General features: G+C 37.2%; 1 long non-coding RNA gene across 1 annotated transcript; it reads left to right on the top strand.

The window, feature by feature from the left end:
- The first annotated feature begins 5584 nt into the window (after positions 1-5584).
- LOC113098316 (uncharacterized) lies at positions 5585-6458 on the top strand. Its single transcript, XR_003288989.1, has 4 exons — positions 5585-5682; positions 5778-5932; positions 6030-6107; positions 6309-6458. It is a non-coding gene; the product is annotated as an uncharacterized LOC113098316 (long non-coding RNA).
- Positions 6459-10783: the final 4325 nt, after the last annotated feature.

Genomic DNA, 10783 nt, shown 5'->3' on the forward strand with positions numbered 1-10783 from the left:
TACTTATTTGAGTTAATTTCAAAGTATAAAAATAGGGTTTTTAAATCTGATAATCAGTTAATAATCAGTATCTGGGTAAAATAAAAGGGACTTGGTATTTATTAACTTAATACATGCAACTCAAACAGAAGCTACTGGTAAACAAGCCTATTATCGAGTAATCGATCAGTTCCTGTCCAAGTGATACATGCAAAGTCTCCACCTGCAGCTGCACTTCACCGTCGGAGACCACCTTCAAAGCCAGGTCTACAGTGCGTTCTTCAAAGCCATCATTTACGGTATCTGTTTCGTCGTCCTGTGAATGTTATCGTTGTGGATCTAGGAAACACCTCACAAATGATGTCCTGCTGCATCAGCACAGTGTAATAACGGTCAAAAAATGGGACATTATTCATATCTGTCATAGCGACCACAACTACGTCTGTGCCTATCGAGCTGACCCTGGATTCTGGATCATCTGTGTCTATTTTGCTGAAAATTGTGTATGATACACACTTCAGTAAAGACACTTTGCAGCCTCCTTCTGTAAGACTGATGACGTATTCTCGTGCTCTGATTCCTGTACTTGGATGCTTGTGACTGTCTGTAAGGATGACATCACCTGCTCCACATCATTTCTCGTGGTTGAATCTGGCACAGCTCTGCTTGGAATTGATCTGATCAATGGGCTACATTTTCGTTTCAAAGGCAATTCACTTTTGCCAGAGCGCACGTCAGCTTCGATATCTTCACCTGTTTTGGGATGCGCAAAAGGTTTTGTACACAAGGTAAAAATTTTGTCTGCTGTGACTCCTGTGCACCAGAAACTCCGCCGCTTACCTTTGTCTGTTAGAGATACAGTCAGTGAAGAAATTCATCGCCTTCTCGAGTTGGGCGTAATTGAGAGAGTGGATGCTTCACCGTGGGAATCCCCAATAGTAGTTATATAGAAAAAGTCGGGTGCTATTCGTATGTGTGTGTGGACCAGCGAGAGCCCAACAATTAATTAGTGAAGTGACATTCAGCCAAGTATGGTGACCCATACTCAGAATTTGTGCTCTGCATTTAACCCATCTGAAATGCACACACACAGAGCAGTGAACACACACACACACACACACTGTGAACACACACACGGAGCAGTGTTCATCATTTATGCTGCGGCGCCCGGGGAGCAGTTGGGGGTTCGATGCCTTGCTCAAGGGCACCTAAGTCGTGGTATTGAAGGTGGAGAGAGAACTGTTCATGCACTACCCCCATCCACAATTCCGTCCGGCCCGAGACTAGAACTCACAACCCTTCGATTGGGAGTCCAACCCTCTAACCATTAGGCCACGACTTCCCCACAAACCACAAGGCTGTGGTTATGGATAGCTACCCTCTACCACACATCGAAGAAATGTTGTCTTTGTTAAGAGGCGCGACTGTATTTTCCACTATCAATTTGGAGAGTGCTTACTTTCAGTTACCATTGCATGAGGAGAGCTGCGATCTGACCGCCTTCATTACTCACTTATGCTGTGTTCACACCAAACGCGAATAGAGCGTCAAATTCGCGTCTACCGCGCCTAGTTTGCCGCTTGACCATTTTGAGATCATTCGCTTCATTCGCGCGTGAAATTAACTTCACAACAGACGCGAATTCCCTTCATGGGGGGGCTTCTGCCAGCTGAGTTCACGCAGCATTTTCAACCGCCATTTTTTTCGGATAATTTTCAAAATATTACTGTTATTGTGTCATGAAATGTAGTTTTAAAAGTATTTCAGGCGAGAATGTAGTTGTTTTAAACTCAAATATGCGGTTTATTTATAATGACAGCGTCTATTTAAAAAATGTGTTTCGCCGATCTCGGAGATGAGCTCCATGCGATCAGCAGGAGCTCCGTCATCATGTATCCGCCGAGAGCAGCCTCACCTCGGATAGATCTTCTGACATTTGCCGCTGGCTCTGTTGTGTCTTTAGTGGTTCAAGATAAAATATAATTCGTTTGGGGTAAAATGAAACGTTTCTTATCTTTGGCCTTTATTCAATTTATCTATTAATATGTTTTATATATATATATATATATATATATATATATATATATATATATATATATATATATATATAGGTCATTTTTATTCCTGTCTCTATAGAAATATGAACTTTTGTCATATAGCTCCGGTTGACTGCTCACTGACAACATCTGTCGTTCCTCCTTGTTGAATGAGTGGAGAAGGGTATTCCTGCACAACCTGAGGCTGCAGGAACATACTGTTGAATGAGTGACTCCTAGCAGGCTCCTGATTGGTTAACGCGGCGCGAATTGACGCCAAAGTTCAAATTTTTCAACTCGGGCGGCAGACGCGAATTCGCGTCAAACACTAAATGCACAAAAAGCACCATTCGCGCTTAACGCGCGTTTCGCGCGAATGAGGTTAATTCGCGTCTTCTGCGCCGCGCTTAACGCCCCATTCGCGCCGCAAGACCTCCAGACGCGCGTAAACGTGCCTTTGCATTGACTTGACATTGAAATCATTCGCGCCAGACGCTCTATTCGCGTTTAGTGTGAACACAGCATTAGAACTTTGTCAGGTCCAGTTTGGCCTTGCTTCAGCACTCTCCACTTTTCAGAAAATGTTGGCAACAGTTTTACGAGGACTTCTGAATGTGGCCAATTGAATGATATTATTCTTTGGGGACGTACCCAAAAAGAACATGATCACACGCTCAAAGCTGTCGTTCAGCATTTACAGGATGCTGGGCTGAGGTTGAATCATGCAGGTAAGTTATTAATGACATAATTTTAATATTTGGGTGAACTATTCCTATAAGTTCCCATTAAGGCAAAGGGTCATCCATACAGTTGTTAAACCCTACAGTGCCTCATCGTTATACCCCAGCCCCACTGCCATGGTCCAAAACATTTGAGCCAGACCACCCACCTCACTCCCCCTTTGATGGAGGGTGGTTAGGTTCAAAAGTCTCACCCTCTGCTCCTCCATGCTGGCTGGGGAATGGATTAGAAATCCCACAACGCTGGATCTGGGCATGACGGAGTCCTTCTGCCACGGACACACACACAAACAGAGAGACCCAGTTGCAGCGTTTATTTAGGGGAATCCAAAAATCATGATCCAAGGTCAACATCCAGATAAGCAGTCCCAAAACAAGAAACACGACCGACACCAGAGAACACTGAAAATGATAACCACTGAGTGCAATTAACAGGTGTGCAATTAACAGTGATGAATCCAGACAAAGACTTGTGGGAAATGCAGTACCTGCAGTGGGGTGACTATATGGGGAAGTGAGACACCCAGGGATACACAGACCAGACACTGTGACAACATTACATAAAATGTATTACAAATACATCCAAAGTCAACAGAACTAATGGAAGAAAGGAAAGATACAAAAAAAGAAATAAAATATAAACAAAAATACAACAAATCAATGATTAATAACGGTACATGAAAGATCTCATCATATCTCCTCAAAAAAGAAACTTTTTTTTTTTCATTTTTTTGTTATTAATCTGATTTAATTAAATGTTCTACTTCACATAAAAATTCTATAAAAGTAGGTTTTTTCTTAAGAATTCTCTGTTTGTGAAAACAGAACTCACAAGGATAAGAAAGTTAACAGATGATTCTAAAGATTAGTGAAAAAAGTTAATTATTTTAAATGATTCTGGTTGCAAAGTAATTGTTGTATTATTATCATCATCATAATTACTTTTATTATTACGATATTACTTCGATTTTGAGAATAAAAACAATCAAAACATGCATTTAAACCAGGTCGAAGGTTTCTGGGCTTAATAAAACGCAAGTTGCGTAACGCAACACAAAGCACTGCATCTGTTACGCGTAAGATCAGAGGCTACGCGGAAAAACCGTTACAAACCTTCAAGGGCAAACAGCGGCACTGAGTGAAGCAGCACGAATATCTGCGGTAAGACAACAAAACCTTTCAATAAAACTATGTCCTTTTTGAAAAGCTATGAAAATAACACCTACCTAGTGTCATAACTGTGTGTTACATAATGAATAAATGACGAGGTGCCACAGAATTAAGCACATAAGATGTTAATGTGGCCACAATATTAAGTCACTTTACCCGTCCAGAGTTAATTATTCTCTGTATATCATGGTTACTAAAACACCTCAAGACCTTTTTCTCAGATGTTTTATTTTAAGATATTCGTAAAGATTTTAGCATGCTGGTTACCAGAGCACTCCTGTATTGATTGTTTTCGCCAGCAGAGGGCGCTGTGAGCTACACTGATTGCTTGGTAATGTGCTGTACTTCATTCATGAAGAACTGAACCTGGACGACAGCAGGACGCTATTATCATCAATCCTCAGAAGAGACACAATTGTCCCTATATAAAGGTAGTATGTCAAATTAAAATAACACTATTTGTATGTACTTTTAACTGCCTTTCTAACTCTAACTTTATAAATATAATTTTATTACTCCTGTTGTTTTAACAGATGCTGAAATTGATGGAGACACTTTAACAAACCTAAGACTGTGAAAGCTTAAATATTCCCCAAAAATGAAGGATGAAGTTAAATTGATAAGATTACAAGAGAACCTAAATACTGAGATGCCAGCAAGACCACAGACACCACGAGTAAGTTACTATTCTACATGTGTTTAAAAATATGTGTACACCTTTCATAATTATTATTTATTATTGTAATTATTTACTGGGATGTACGGAAGAACTTAGTGACTTTGACATTTTCTTATATTTATCCATTTGGTTGTTATTACAAAGCAACTTTATTGCATTCCCATTTTTAATGGGATGCTCAGTTAGTAGTGATGGTTAGGTGACCACATATGTTTAGCTGAACTATACTGTTATCTTTGCAAATCATTGAGCTGTTTTTACCATAATAACATGCACCTTTCTGGAAACTTTTTTTGTAGGACTTCCTGTTGATATTCCACCTGGATCAATCTCAAGACAACATATTGCTTGTTTGTAGCAAAAAAAATATGTATTTTTTTTTCTTTGACAGGACAAAGCAAACAAGATCAAAAACACATCAAGGTCCGTTTGATTAAATGCACATAAACATGGTAATTTCCATGCATTAAGTTTATAATTTAAGAGAATGATGAGGGTAAGAATGTTTTTCTCTATTTTCAGGTATGAAACAAGTGAACACAAGTTGTCTTCAGCCCTTGTTACCAAATACCAGTTCTTGAGAGAAAAGACTGGCAGAGGATGTGCTTAAAAACAAATTCAAAAAAGAAAGATCACTTTTGATTAATGCTGAAGAAAAAATGAAATTTGCTGCAGGTTCAGCAAAGTAAGAAAACAGATCATTTTACCGGGAGTCCATCAAAAACATTAAAGTGAAAAGTGACGTGACATTCAGCCAAGTATGGTGACCCATACTCTGCATTTAACCCATCCAAAATGCACACACACAGAGCAGTGAACACACACACACACACACTGTGAACACACACCCGGAGCAGTGTTCATCATTTAGGCTGCGGCGCCCGGGGAGCAGTTGGGGGTTCGGTGCCTTGCTCAAGGGCACCTCAGTCGTGGTATTGAAGGTGGAGAGAGAACTGTACATGCACTCCCTCCACCCACAATTCCTGCCGGCCCGAGACTAGAACCCACAACCCTTCGATTGGGAGTCCGACTCTCTAACCATTAGGCTACGACTTCCCACATCGCAACCATTGTCGGGGTAGGTTTGCTTAAAATAATGTGACACTTCAATACTTACATTTCTATTATCCTGTGAGAATGTTTCATGTATATGTTTACTTATTTATTTTGCAGGATCTATCTGGTCAAGATTTGTATCAAAAGAGCCCGAGGTCAGTCACAGACAGAGTCTGGAGGCACAGAGATCAGCGAGCGCTAAAGAAGAGCAGCTGGAGGAGATATTGAGCTGGATGAAGGAAAACAAATCTGTGTTGATTTGGCACACAAAGGTAATAAATCATTGATTTGCATGAACAGTAAAGCTAAGAATCACAATGATCAGAAACATAGTATGCCATATTAAATTCAACTAAATTTCTGTTAAAGGTGTCAGTGACTGCTGCTGTCCTGCTGTTTCCACGTCTGTTAAAGGAGAGTCTGAGATCTCTTTATCTCATCAGTGAGGTGAGTGTATTTGTATCCATAATATCTAAATCTATAATTAATTTTTTCAACCCCTTCTCTTGGTTATGATTTCTTCTAAACATTTGTTTATAGAATGGAATTATTCTACGGAGCTATGTATATATATATATATATATATGATACATTTCACGTTAACTACTAAATATTGTTATAGTATAACATTATTTTCTCCTTGTTTAGGAACCAGATACACCCAACCCTGTGCTGTTTATAAAGGGATATGCCTTGGATGCGGAGTCTCTTTAAGAAATAATGATGGAAGTGGAGGAGGAAGTCTGAACTAGACGATGTGAACACAGCTCCAATTATTATTATTTGTTTTATTAATGTGTATGTATATAAATGCATGATATTTATATTTGTTTATGTATGTGTTTGTTAGTTTGTAATACATATTTATGGATTGTTTATTAATTTGTGTTTGTTGGTTTGTTTGTAATACATATTTGTTACGAACCTCACTGTTAGTCTAGGGGTTAAATGACGTCGTAACAAACTGTAAATAAATAAAAAGTCTGACGGTCACATCAATTCCCTGATCCAGAAAAGCACAGACACTAAATTAAGCAAATAATTTAATTTATTAATAACAAGAGGAAGCAAATCTTCAGGAGAGGGCCAGGCCAACATAACAAACAAAAAACCCTCTAGCTAAACACAGAAACTCTAAATAACCTTAACTAAAAAGAAAGAAAATAAATGACAGAGTCTTACCTATCTCCCTGTCTACCATAAACATAATATATATTCAAAACAAACGGCACCCTCTCCCTACCGCTTCCTAACAAAGACAAACAAAGGCATTTACAGAAATTAGAAAATAACACAAAAGAATCATAAACACACCCACCATAACGTTCACACACTCTCTCATAGTTTGTAATTGACAAGTTCATTCACAAAGTTAAGAGGTAATAAAGACCACACTTGGTCACACTGAGATACACAAAATAACACCAATCTGGATCAGGACAAAGAGTGAGCGTGTAGCCGTCAGTCCTCCAGCATTATTTCTTTGCCATCTTATACACCTTGGATCTCTGTAGCATTCACTCAGTACTGATGAATGATGGACATCAGCTGGAATCCAGTTAGCAATCTATAATGGAGAGAGAGACGGAAAGAGCAAGAGAAGAAAACATGAAATGCCTAACTTGCCCAGTAGGTGAAGTCACTCTCCCAAGAGCGCACAATCCCCAAATACGTCCACAGGACGTAACATATTTATGTATTAAACAGTTTATGGACAATCATGGTGTTCTGTGTTTATTGTGAAATTGGATTAGTAATGTATAATAACAATAATAACAACAACAACAATAATGTTATTGCTATCTAGAAAAGGGTTCATAAAAAAACTGATGAGGGTCATTAATGCACCTTTAAGTGAAGGTTCCAATTAGAACCTTTTCAAAAAGGTTCAGAAATGAACGTTTAAGGTTCCCCCACAGTCGCAATCTCCAGGAACCTCAAAAGGTTCATTTTTGAACCTTTTCTTCTAAGAGTGTATATATATATATGATGTCTGTGTGTGTGTCTGTGTGTGTAAAGACCTCTAACACTAGTTTTCTCTATTCTTTTTTTTATTCTATCTGTTTTCTTTTTATTTATTATATTATTTAAAGTCCCATGCTATGTGTATGTGTTAACCTAACTGAGACTTGTTATAGCACTTATATATCATTGCTCTTTTTGTTGTTTTTGATTACTTCCACTGTCCTCATCTGTAAGCGTCTGCTAAATGAACAAAATGTAAAATTGATAAATCTCTTTGGAGCCAATTATTTAAAATATATTTTGTTTTCACCGTTGAGAAAAAATCAGAAATTGTCTACAAATTATTATTTTTTTTTTTGTTATATGAATTCCTAAATATTTAAGTTAATTATTTCATTTTTTACACTGAAAAAAAAAACAATGAGTAATTTTACTTAATTTTTATTTTGCAAGTTTTTGCACAAGCATTTTTCAAGTAAATTTCACAAATTTGGAAATTAACTAAATCTACTTAACTAAGTTAAGTAAAAAAAAAAAAATGTAAAAATTTAAAAACGAATAAGTACATGTAACTTAACCTGTTACATTTTTTTGTGAATTTAAATTAAATTAAAATAATATAAATTAATTCACTTTGCAGACACTTTTATCCAAAGCGTCTTGTGTAGTGCATTCAGGCTAACAATTTTTACCTATCATGAGTTCCCGGGGAATCAAACCCTGAACCTTGGACTTGTTAAAGCAATGCTCTACCACTTCAGCTACAGGAACACTTCGAGATTTTGTGACAAAAATAAGTGAAAATTTCACTTACAAATCTGATATAATTGAGTAAAATCAGTTGTTCTTTTAAATACATTTGACTTGTTTTATGCATTGCTGGTAATTAATTTAAATTTAATTTTACTGTTATAATGTCACAATAATACAATGTGTAGTAAAGAGTCTTTTATTAGTAACAAATAATTCAAGAAATAGCAAGCACACAGAAATCTATGATGCTTAAGATCTCTTTAAAATAGTTTAAGCAATAGTAAATATCCATGTTCAATGGCATATTAAACACATTACAACTCCAACATTAGAAGTTCTGTGCATAGATATGAAAGGCTCATTATCAAAACATGACTGCAGTTACAAATAAAACCTGTTAACTAAGCCCCTGACCCCCCCCCCCCCCCAAAAAAAAACTCCTTGGCCAAGGGAATTTGGAAAGGTTTTTACACTAATAAAAACCTGAAACAGAGATTCTTGAAATTTCTAAATGTAAAATTATTTTTTTAAAACAGTTTTATCAAATGAGAGTAAATAAGTCTCTCGCTTCTGTCCCTTTAAACCAGTTTACAGCAAAGACAGCACGAAGGACTGGATGCACATGATACATATTCTGAAATTAAGGAAACAGACAAAAGAAATTGCACTGTAAAACCCGACAAGTAACTTAACTCAAACCGTTTGAGTAAATAGATTGCCTTGATTTGAACCATGTAAGTTTTAAAACTTTGCATTTAAGTAATTAAGTGATTAACTAAGTGCTGATTGAGAATTAGTGATGAACACCTACTGTTAACAAACAGAATCACAGAAGAAAAGAGAAACACAAGAACTACTACAACTGACTTCAGACACAGCCTTAGATGAAATCAACTGAAATAAAATACATGAAATCTCTCAAGATCTGATTAAACAACCCACAAACAGCATCACCAGCTCCACTTATTAATAACCAGACTGACTTTATTTCTGTCAGACGTCTACAGAAGATCTTATTGAGAATGAACTAAGGTTTAGATGTTGATTTATTGTTTCATTTGAAGTAACCATGTTAGAGATCAGTGTTTGCTTTAGTTGGGCTCTTGACCCTTGATTTCTGTCTTAGTCTTTTCTCTGGCTGTTATAACCGTGTGTTTCTAAAACATATTTGTTGTAATTCAAAAGCCCAGAAGAAATGCCATCAGGTGTTAACCTGTACCTAGGTGTAGGTTGTTATACTTTACATTGGGGATGATAATCATCAGTTATTGAACTGTACGGTGTACCAGTGGTTCTATATAAGGCAATGGTCATGCTGAGACATGCAAGAAATGTCAATGAATGTTTTAACCAAACTTTAGCACTTCAGTAATCTGTATGCATGTCCTGCTGTGTCATATTTTCTAATGTTAAGGCCCAATCCCAATTCTATTTTATACCCCTTCCCCTTCCCCTACCCCTCCACCTATCCCTTCCCCTTGTCCCTTAAAACAGAGTGTCAAGGAGTAGGAGAGATAATATTCCCCTAAGGGTTGGGACACCACTACTAAGGCGTCACACGTCATCATTTAGTGTCATCATCACATAAACGCGTGAAACAGAGGGGAAGGGGAAAGGCTAAGGGGTAGAATTGGGATTGGGCCTAGCCTAAGATTGCTTTGTATTTTTCATGTAGAAGTGTTTCAATTTTCTCTTGTTTTAGTACTATACTGGAGAAATTGAGCCTGCTGGGGAAAGACTTAATTCAAAGATAATGGACAATTTTTTGCTGAAATACATTGTGCTGTTGTTGTTAACAGGCATGGTTTATTTGCTAAGTGTCCTGGGACAGGTGAGGGAGCGAGTGGAGCTGCTCAGGGAGCACATCAAACTCCAGAGAGAGAGAGGAGCACAAGCTTTCTCTTCTTGAGAGAATGCTTAACAAATGCATTCTTCATAAGCCAAGAGAAAACAGTGGTAAAAAGAAAATGGGTACATTACAGTTTTTCAATATGTTTTTGAAATGTCATATTGTCAATGAACAACCTAATTTCTGTAGTTTATTTTTGTGGTGCAAGTTGTATACAAAATTTTTGTATGTAATTTGTTCAGAAATAAGTACTTTTCTGTACATTTTGTATTTTTGCTTTGCATATTCACGTGTAAATAAAAGAAGTACTTATGTATGTAGTTAATGCAGTTTATACATTTTTATTTTCTCATCCTGTAAATATTTGTTTACATATTAAAACAAATTGCTCTATAATTGAAAGTACTTTTTACAACCATTTACAGTATAGTTAAGGATTCACATCAGAAAGACACCATCAGTTTGAGCCCAGCGCTGCCTCCATGTGTTCTGGGGACTTCAGGAGGTTATCTCTTGGTGAATCACTAGCACCTTCTTGGCAACTAGGAGGACAATA

The sequence above is a fragment of the Carassius auratus genome, unplaced genomic scaffold, assembly GCF_003368295.1.
Source record: "Carassius auratus strain Wakin unplaced genomic scaffold, ASM336829v1 scaf_tig00216514, whole genome shotgun sequence".
In the NCBI taxonomy this organism is placed as follows: domain Eukaryota; kingdom Metazoa; phylum Chordata; class Actinopteri; order Cypriniformes; family Cyprinidae; genus Carassius; species Carassius auratus.